This window comes from Galeopterus variegatus, unplaced genomic scaffold, assembly GCF_000696425.1.
Source record: "Galeopterus variegatus unplaced genomic scaffold, G_variegatus-3.0.2 Scaffold3195, whole genome shotgun sequence".
Taxonomy (NCBI): Eukaryota; Metazoa; Chordata; class Mammalia; order Dermoptera; family Cynocephalidae; genus Galeopterus; species Galeopterus variegatus.
Window position 1 is genome coordinate 57,248 of NW_007729306.1, and position 10,438 is coordinate 67,685.

The following is a 10,438-nucleotide window of genomic DNA, read 5'->3' on the forward strand; positions in this document are numbered from 1 at the left end:
AAAAGCACTTTCTAAAATTCAACATTCATTCATAACAAAGACTGTCTACAAGTTAGGTATAGAAGGAAAGTATCTCAACACAATAGAAGCCATTTCTGACAAGCCCACTGTCAGTATCATCCTGAATGGGCCCAAACTGAGGGCCTTTCACTTAAGAACAGGAACTAGACAAGGATGCCCACTCTCACCACTCCTATTCAACATAGTGTTGGAAGTACTAGCCAGAGCAATCAGAGAAGAGAAGGAAATAAAGTGCATCCAGGTTGGAAAAGAAGAAGTCAAACTGTTCCTGTTTGCAGATGATATTATCCTATACATTGAACAGCCTAAAGCCTCTACAAAAAAACTCCTAGAGTTTATAAACGATTTCAGTAAAGTTGCAGGATACAAAATTAATACACAAAAATCAGCAGCATTTCCATATTCCAACAGTGAGCATGCAGAAAAAGAAATGAGGAAAGCTAGCCCATTTACAATAGCAACTAAAAAAATAAAGTACTTCAGAATAAAGTTAACTAAGGATGTGAAAAATCTCTACAAAGAGAACTACAAACCACTGTTGAGAGAAATTAAAGAGAACACAAGAAGATGGAAAGATATCCCATGCTCTTGGATTGGAAGAATTATCATAGTGAAAATGTTTGGGTTACATAGTTGTATGCATTTCTTAAAACTCATCAAACTATAGTCCTAAAATCTATGCATTTCACTGTATGTAAATTGTATTTCAATTGAAAAAAGAAAAAAATTAAAGCTAAGCAGATTTCTTGTTTCATTGTATATTTCCCCTGCAGATATTTTTTCCTGTAACAAAGGAAATGCATGGGTAACACCTTGTCTCTGCTTTGTGCTTTTCTGTGTGCTAAGTGTAGATAGACTTCGAAGGTGAACAAGAAGCACTCTTTGTCCTCAAGTTGCTTATATGCTTGTCACTTGGGAAGGGGAGAGTTGAGAAGAGATTATGGAAGGAAAGGGAAAATAATGCAGTAATATTTCCCTGACAGCTGTGAGCCCAGGCACTGCTACAGCCGGAACTCTGCTTGGCCATGGAGAGTATTAATTAGGTTTAGCTTTTCACCAGTTCAGCGCTGAAAGAGCCATGGTGATTAACGGGACTAATTAGGCCAGCCCCAAGGGCAATATCCACATGTAAATATAATAGGATTATTCTTTATGCCTCTCTAGCATGTCACCTTATATTACTATGGTGAAATGTTTGGGGCATTTAACTTAATCACTTGTCTAGACTTGTCTTCAAGATAGACAGGCTTTTCAGATTTTATTGTCGTTTTCACCAAAAGCAGAAAAATCAGATTCAGTTCAGGGAGAGGCAAAAGCAAAACGGAAAATGTTCTCACAATCTGGCCTCAATACAACCCAAGGAAAATGTCACATGTAGCAATGCTATGAATCCAAAATCTGTCAGGAAAGTTCACAAAATATTGCCTTTCAGTTCCCACTATTCTGAAACCTTCTCTCATTGTTTTCAAAATCTCTATTAAATAAACAAATCCCCTATCTTTTCACAACGGAATGGTTTAGAACAAACTTTTATGTCCCATATGTAAAAATCATCAAAATTCCAGGTATAATAACCTATAATCCTACCCTGAGGTTTTGATTGCTCTACTATACAGAAGTTGAGAAAGACTTTCTGTTGCTGGTGTATGTACTGAATGTGGTAGATGTAAGTACAAGGGTGAGTAGAGGTAAGTGAGAAGAAATAAATATATGCTAAAATTGATGGTAATATGAATATAAACATTGCTTTTTAAATTTTTTTTATTGTGAAATAAAGCACATATACAGAAAACCACACAAAACAAGTGTGTATCTTAACACACTGTCATAAGATAAACACCATTCTAGCTACTAACCAGGTCAAGAAATAGAACTTTGTGAGTCACCCCATGAAATTCCCCCTCAACCCTCTACTCGTTTTGAAAGTAACCACTCCTTAGTTTTTATAATAATCACTTCCTTACACTTACTTGTAGTTTTATTATCCAAGTTGGCGTGCCTAGAAACTACAGCTTAATGTTGCCCATTAAAACATACTGATCTCTTTTAAGTGTTTTTATTATATAGATTCTTCCTCAATCTCCTTCTTTTCCTACAATTTACCTCTTTCTACCTATAGAATTTCACATATTCTGGGTTTTGCTGATGGCATACTTGTGGTACAAGTCAATATGTTTCTCTGTCTGCTATATTTCCTGCAAATTGGCAGTTGAATTCAGAGGTTTGAGCAGACTCAGATTGCATCTCTTTGACAAAACCAGAGGGGATGGTGTGTTCTTTCTTCAGGAAGCAAATGGTTTTCTGTGTTTTGTGATATTAATAGCTGTGTTTCTCAATGGCTAGATCCATTAATCCAATGGAGTTGCAAAATGGTGCAATTCTAATTTATTTTTCATTTATTTAATAATTTTACAAAGAGATACTTATCATCTACTCTTGGTTACTTAGTGGTACAGTTCATGTAGGAAAGGTAGGATACATGCTTGATTCTTTTTCTTCATTTACATGATTTCAAGGCAATGAATTAACTCACTCATCCTCATCATTCAAAGGGGACAGATTAGATTTTTAAAAATATCATTATATGGTCATAGATTTCAAGATATTTGAACTCAATCAATTGGCTTTTAATCAATTACTATTATCGTTCTCTTGAAACTCAAATCATCTTGTCTTTGGCCGGTGGGAGCCTTCTCAAGGTAGCTCCTGAATCCTTTTGACTTGACCCTTGTAATCTTTGATAGCTGCCTCAGTATCTAGTATAATAAAATATTCTCAGGTCATCCTGTACATTTCTAATCTCAGATTTGTATTCATCCACTTCTCCAAGTGACCTTGGTTTCTATTAATGGGAATGGTATTTCAGGGCCACAATTGGGTACCAATGCTACTGTGTTGGCTATTGTTTCTAAGCCTCTTCAGTGGGCAGAGCTTGTATGTATGAGGGCACTTCAAAAAGTTCACGGAAAGATTTGTATGTTTACCTAAAAGGAAACTGAGGCCAAATACGTATAGCAAGGATTTATTGAGCTAATATGAAGATTGCAACTGGGGAGACACATAGTCTGGTCACCCTGAGAAATGTGATTCAAAGAGGGCTAGCAGAGTTTAGCATTTCATAATCACAAGAAGGGGGAAGGGTCAAAGGAGAGACAGAGAGAGAGAGAGAGAGAGAGAGAGAGAGAGAGAGAGAGAGAGAGAGAGCACCCCATCTAATTACTTCTTCACGTTTTCTACTGGTTGTAAATGATGTATAGTTTTGGGATAATTACTAGGTTACATCCTAATCCTACATGCAAAGATCTAGTGTAAGGGTAACAAGAAGCATTCTAAATTATTTTATGCCTTTTTGGTGCTATTACATCTGCTTCTAAGTGAAAATGGTCTTATGGTAATGATTTCCTGGACAGGTGGATATGATTACTGACCTATCCCAGATCTCCCAAGGTACTATAATTTAGCTGATCTGGTAAGTTTTTTTTGTTGTTGTTATCACGTATTATTCTTTAATTTTATTTTTCTATGAACTTTAAAAAGTACCCTCATATCTCTACAGTTTTTTTTAAAACAGGTTTTTTTTTTTTTTTTTTTTAAAACAGGTTTTACTGATATAATTCCATTTCAAATTTAGGAATACACTGTTGATTTTTTTCTTAACCTGTCCCATATTACATCTTGTCTCCTTTCTTCTATGCAGAGAAACCTGGTCCTCAAGGACATGGAAAATTATAGAATAGGATGTTCCATAATTATTTTTTTTTCTGTACACCACATTTCACACGCACAAAAGTCTCAATAACAATACTGACATTCAACCACCAGTATAATTGCTGAAAACAGTTAAACAGCTTTTAACCTATGTTTTTCCCTTTGTTCCTTCCCCCATTCCCATTTTTTTTTTTTGGGGTTTACTGCAGTACTTTATTTTTCCTTACACAATGATGTGTTGCTGGGGCCTAATGTTCTCACATAACAGCAGAAAACCAAAATTTGTTGTCATCTCATAAAGAATTAAGAATTGCACACAAAGACTTAACATAAATTAAAAGGATGAATATATTTACAGGTGTAAATGCAAACCATTTCCAACTCAAGGCAAGTAACAACCTGATGGATTTTGGATGTGACCAGCCATTGTGCACATGATGATCACAATATAGCCTCTGGCCTCGTCTTCCATTCCAGCACCAAGCCCCTCCCTGCTTCCTTTTGTGAGAAGCCTCCGGACTTAAACAGAAATTCCATTTGCTTCTGCAAGGACGCAGTTCTCCACCCCAATCCACATTAGCATAATGACCCTCCTTGATGGTATCAGCCAGCCTTTGGCACACTATGTAAGCTCTACCACCCCCACACCTGGTGCTGTCCCCCATTTTCAGGGCAGCTCCGGGCTGCCTGCCACTTTGAGCACAACCCAGAAGATTTTCTTCCTTTAATAAAGCTTGAATGGTACCTGGCATCTTGGCTCACTTTCTTTCACAACCCACAGTGTCTGATGGGAAAACATCAGGTAAGAAAGGAACTGGGTCCCAAGGCTTGGGCTTGCCTAACCCTGTTAGACTGGCAAGGCAGAAATGGAAACTGGTTTGAGAACTCTTGCCTGCCTCTAGAGAAATGCTGTAATAGTTGGCTTTGACATTTTGATACATTGCATGGATCAATTGACTGATGGTCATGCAGGTTCACCAAGCCATGGACTTCTTGATAAGGCATGTTCTCACTCAGCCACCAAGTGACTGAGGTACATGTACTAAGTAAGGGTTTAGATCAAAGATATGTACAGGGAATTAAACATATACCAAGGGAACAGTTAACTTGAATACAAGGTCAAAATCAGCAACAAGTTCTAAAATCCAGTGCTGATATCAGATACAAACTTCAAGGACAAATTGCTTTTCAAAGGCTTATTCTAGTTATGTGAAGCTAGCATGAAGTATATACATTTTCCAGAGCAAATTTATACTTCTGAATTAACTCATATAGCAAATGCTAGGCATTGGCTTGCAGTCTATTTAGAAATATTTGTGGTGGGCAACAGAGGGGCCTGAGTTGTGGTATTCCTGCTCGCTGATCCACATCTGCTGGAAGGTGTATAGCCAGGCCAGGATGGAGCCTCCAATGCACATGGGGAGTAATGATCTTGATCTTCATGGTGCTGGTTGCCAGGGCAGTGACTTTCTGCATCCTGTGTGGATGCCTGGGTACATGGTGGCGCCACCAGACAGTACCATGTTGGCATACAGGTCCTTGTGGATATCCACATCACATTTCATGATGGAGTTGAAGGTGGTCTTGTGGATGCTGCAGGATTCCATACCCAGGAAGGAGGGCTGGAAGAGCACCTCTGGACACTGGAGCCACTCATTGCTGATGGTGATCACCCAGCCATTGGGCAACTTGTAGCTCTTCTCCAAGGAGGAGGAGGATGCAGTGGTGGCCATCTCCTGCTTGAAGTCCAGGTGATGTAGCACAGCTTCTCCTTGATGTCACGCAGGATCTCCCACTTAGCAGTGGTGGTGAAGCTGTAGCCATGCATGGTGAGGATCTTCATGAGGTAGTCATTCAGGCCCCTGCCAGCCAAGTCCAGAAGCAGGATAGCATGGGGGAGAATAGCCTTGTAGATAGGCACCATGTGGATGACACCATCTCCAGACTCCATGATAATACCAGTGGTGTGACCAGAGGTGTACAGGGACAGCACAATGGCCATGTACATGGGGGGTGGGGGATGTTGAAGGTCTGGAACATGATCTGAATCATCTTCTCTCTGTTGGCCTTGGGGTTCAGGGAGGCCTCCGTCAGCAGCAGTGGTGCTCCTCAGGGGCCATGAGCAGCTCGTTGTAGAAGGTATGGTGCCAGATTTTCTGTATGTTGTTCCAGTTGGTGATGATGCCGTGCTCGATGAGGTACTTCAGGGTAAGGATGGTGTGCTTGCTTTGGGCCTCTTTGCCAGTGGATGAGTCCTTCTGGCCCACACCCACCGTCATGTCCTGGTGCCAGAGGTGCCTGACAATGGAGGGGAATGCAGCTTGGGAGGTATTGTCCCCAGCAAAGCCAGCTTTGTACATGCTGGAGCCCTTGCCAATGATGAGTGCAGTGATTTCTTCTTCCATTGCAATTAGCCGTGGGGCAGGGAGGAGCAGGGCAACCAAGAGGTGGGAGGATGCACAGCGCTGGCCAGCAGTAGCAAGTGATACTGCCCCCACACCACCATTTTTAATAGCTGAACTATATGCACATTATCTGAGCATACAGGTGTTACACACAATACTCTCTCCTTTCTAACCCTCATTGAGTCTTTATTCTAAAAGTAACTATATATTTAAGGCTCACCAGCAGTCCTTATGTCAATGTCTTTCTAATTATTTTGGTTGTCTGAAGTTTATTATCTAGTGGGCTTCTCAGGCAAACTCATGTAAACAATATTACTTGTTCTTGCATTTTGATAACAGTTTTTGTCCTTTATACCAGAAAACCAATTTTGCTGGATATACATCTTTTTTCTTTGAGAATCTTAAATATGTTGTGCTATTTTATTCTGGCTTAAAGTATTCATGTTGAAAATATGATAGTAAGCTAATCTGTTCATTATCATTTCGCAGGCTCTTTTTGCCTACATGACCAAAAAATTGTATTTTTCTGTGTGTTTGAAGTCTAGCAATATCATTAAAATATGTCTTGGGACAGCCCAGCAGCAGCCAAGGTGAGCAGAGACCAGACCCTTGTGGCACTGGAGCTCAGTCGAAGGCCCAGAGGGAAGTACACACACCCCAGAAGCCACAGAGGTGAGCCAAGACCCTTGTGGCACCAGGGTTCAGTCTAAGGCCCCAGAGGGGAGAGAAGCACACACAGCCTAGCAGGTGCTGAGGTGAGCTGAGACCTACACAGCACCAGGGGCTCAGTCTACAGACACAGAAAGCTAGTACAGAAGCCAAGGTGATGTAATATAGGTACCACCACACCTTCTGTCACCACAAGGACAGTTCACCACCACAGTATCAGTCAGGGCCACTTTACAGGCAACCCACCACTCACTTGACTACACTGTTATAAGAAGAGTCACCAGTAGAGCCTGCAAATACAGGAGGAAGTCTTTATCCTCATAGCCAACACCAGAGTAACAGAAGAAGCAAGTCCTCTACCAGATGACCAAACATCAACAAAAAAATACTAGAACTACAAACAAACAAGAAGATATGACACCACCAAAGGAATACAGTAATGCAAATTCCAGACCCATAGAACAGGGAATCCTTGAAATGTCTAAAAAAGAATTAAGGGCAATGACCTTAAGAAAGCTAGAAGAAATAAAAGAAGACTCAATTAGAGTACACAAGGAAACAAGAAAAAATATCCAGAATATGAAAAAAGAAAAAGAGAATGAAAAATAAAGAGGAAAAATCTAAGAGAGATAGAAGAAAACCTCAAGTGCTCTGATATCCAAATTGTGGGTATTCCAGAAGGGGAGGAGAAAGGAAAAGGTATTGAAAACCTATTCAAGGAAATAATAACAGAAAACTTCCCAGGGGTAGGGAGAGATGTAGACCTTCATATCCAGGAAGCTCAAAGGTCCCCCAAAAAGATTCAATCCAAAGAGATGCTCCACAAGACATATTATTTGCAAAGCTCAAAGACAAAGAGAGAATTCCCCAAGCAGCAAGAGAAAAGCATCAAGTCACCTATAAGAGAACCCCTATCAGACTAACAGCAGACTTCTCAATTGAAACCCTACAGGCCACAAGAAAGTGGAATGATGTATTCAAAACACTAAAAGAGAAAAATTGCCAGCCAAGAATTCTTTACCCAGCAAGGCACTCCTTCAGAAATGAGGGAGAAATAGTGTATTTCCAAGACAAACAAAACTTGTGGGAGTTCACCACCACACAACCAGCCCTGCAAGAAATTCTCAAGGGAGTCCTTCATCTAGAATCTGAATAATGAATGTCACTACCATGGAAACACAAGAAAGAGCAAAACCTGATGTTAGAACAAAAATGCCAGTGAGAAAGAGTGAGAAGCTAAATATGCCACCTCAAATATCCAACTAACATTGAAGAAGAGAAATAAAAGGGGAAGTAAGGATCAAAAGATATTTAAAACATTTAAACAGAAAGCAATGAAATGACAGGAATATCTGTCAATAACCACCCTAAATGTGAATGGATTAAACTCCCCATTCAAAAGGCACAGACTGACTGATTGGATTATAAAGCTAGACCCAAGTATATGCTGTCTTCAAGAGACCCATCTCACATATAGAGACACAAACAGACTAAAAGTGAGGGGATGGAAAAAGATATACCATCCAAATGGAAACCAAAACCGAGCAGGAATAGCTATTCTTATATCAGATAAAATAGACTTTAAATGAAAAAACATAAAAAGAGACAAATAAGGCCACTATATAATGATAAAAGGATCTATCCAGCTAGAAGACATAGCAATCATAAATATATATGCACCCAATACTGGAGCACCCAATATATAAAGCAAACACTCTTAAACCTAAAGAAAGAAATAGGCCCTAATACATTAATGGTGGGTGACCTGTACACCCCTCTCTCAGTATGGGACAGATCTTTCAAGCAACAAATCAACAAAGAGACACAGGATTTAAACTACATGTTAGACCAACCAGACCTTGCAGATATATACAGAACATTCCACCCAACAACTGAAGAATATACTTTCTTCTCATCAGCTCATAGAACATTCTTCAGGATAGACCACATATTAGGTCACAAATCTAGCCTCAGCAAATTTTAAAAAATTGAAATCATTCAAGTATCTTTTCAGACCACAATGGACTAAAATTGGAAATTAATAATAAGCAAAATTCTGGAAACTATACAAATACATGGAAACTAAATAATAGGCTTCTGAACAACCTGTGGGCCCCAGAAGAAATTAAACAGGAAATCAGAAAATTTCTAGAAACTAATGAAAATAAAGATACATCATACCAAAACAAGTGGGATACTGCAAAAGCAGTATTAAGAGGCAAATTTATTGCAATAAATGCTTACATTAAAAGAATGGAAAGACTTCAAATTAATGAACTAACATTATGCCTCAAAGAACTTGAAAAACAACAATAATCCAAACCTAAAGGTAGTAGACAGAAAGAAATAATTAAGATCAGAGCAGAACTAAATGAAATAGAGACCCAAATATACAATAGAAAGATTAACAAAACAAAAGATTGGTTTTTGAGAAGATAAATAAAATAGACAGACCATTAGCTAGGCTAATAAAAAAGAACAGAGAAGATCCAAATAACAAAAATCAGAAATGAAAAGAAAGACATTACAACCAATACCACAGAAATATAAAGAATTGTTAGAGACTATTATAAACAACTTTATCACAACAAATATGTAAATCTGGAAGATATGAATTAGTTTCTAGACACATACAAACTACCAAGACTGAACCAAGAAGATATAGAAAACCTGAACAGACCAATATCAAGCAAGGAGATTGAAGCACTAATAAGCAATCTTCTAACAAAGAAAGGTTCAGGTCTGGATGGCTTTATGGGTGAATTCTAAAAAACTTTTCCAGAGGAGTTAATAACAATTCTCAACAATCAATACCAAACAATTGAAACAGTTGCTACTCTCCCAAACCCATTCTATGAGGCCAACATAACTCTGATACCAAAACCAAATAAAGATACAACAAAAAAAGAAAATTACAGGCTAACGTCCTTGATGAACCTAGATGCAAAAATCCTCAACAAAATGTTAGCAATCAGAATACAGCAACATATTTTTAAAAAGTTATACACTATGACCAAGTGGGATTCATCCCAGGGATGTAAGGATGGTTCAGTATATGAACGTCAATAAATGTAATACATCACATCAACAAACTCAAGGACAAAGACCATATGATTATCTCAATAGATGCTGAAAAAGCATTTGACAAAGTTCAACATCTCTTCATGATAAAGACTCTCAGAAAATTATGTATAGAATGAAAATATCTCAACAAAATAAAAGCCATTTATGATAAGCCCACCACCAGTATCATTGTGAATGGGGAAAAACCGAGGGCCTTCTTCTTAAGAACAGGAACAAGACAAGGATGTCCACTCTCACCACTTCTAATTAACATAGTACTGGAGGTACTAGCCAGAGCAATCAAGCAAGAGAAAGAAAGAAAGGGAATCCAGATAGGAAAAGATGAAGTCAAACTTTCTCTATTTGCACATGACATGATACTATACATAGAAAAATGTAAAGACTCTCTCAAAAAAACTCCTAGAGCTGGTTAATAAGTTCAGTAATGTTGCAGGACACAAAATAAATGCCAAAAAATCAGTTGAATTTATATACTCAAATAATGAACTAACAGAAAGAGAAATAAAGAAAGTAAGCCTATTTACAATTGTCACACACAAAAATAAGATACC

The 10,438-nt window shown here is 38.5% G+C and overlaps 1 pseudogene; it reads right to left on the bottom strand.

The window, feature by feature from the left end:
* Nucleotides 1-5,033: 5,033 nt before the first annotated feature.
* Nucleotides 5,034-6,134, bottom strand: LOC103600042 (annotated as a pseudogene).
* Between the last annotated feature and the right edge of the window lie 4,304 nt (nt 6,135-10,438).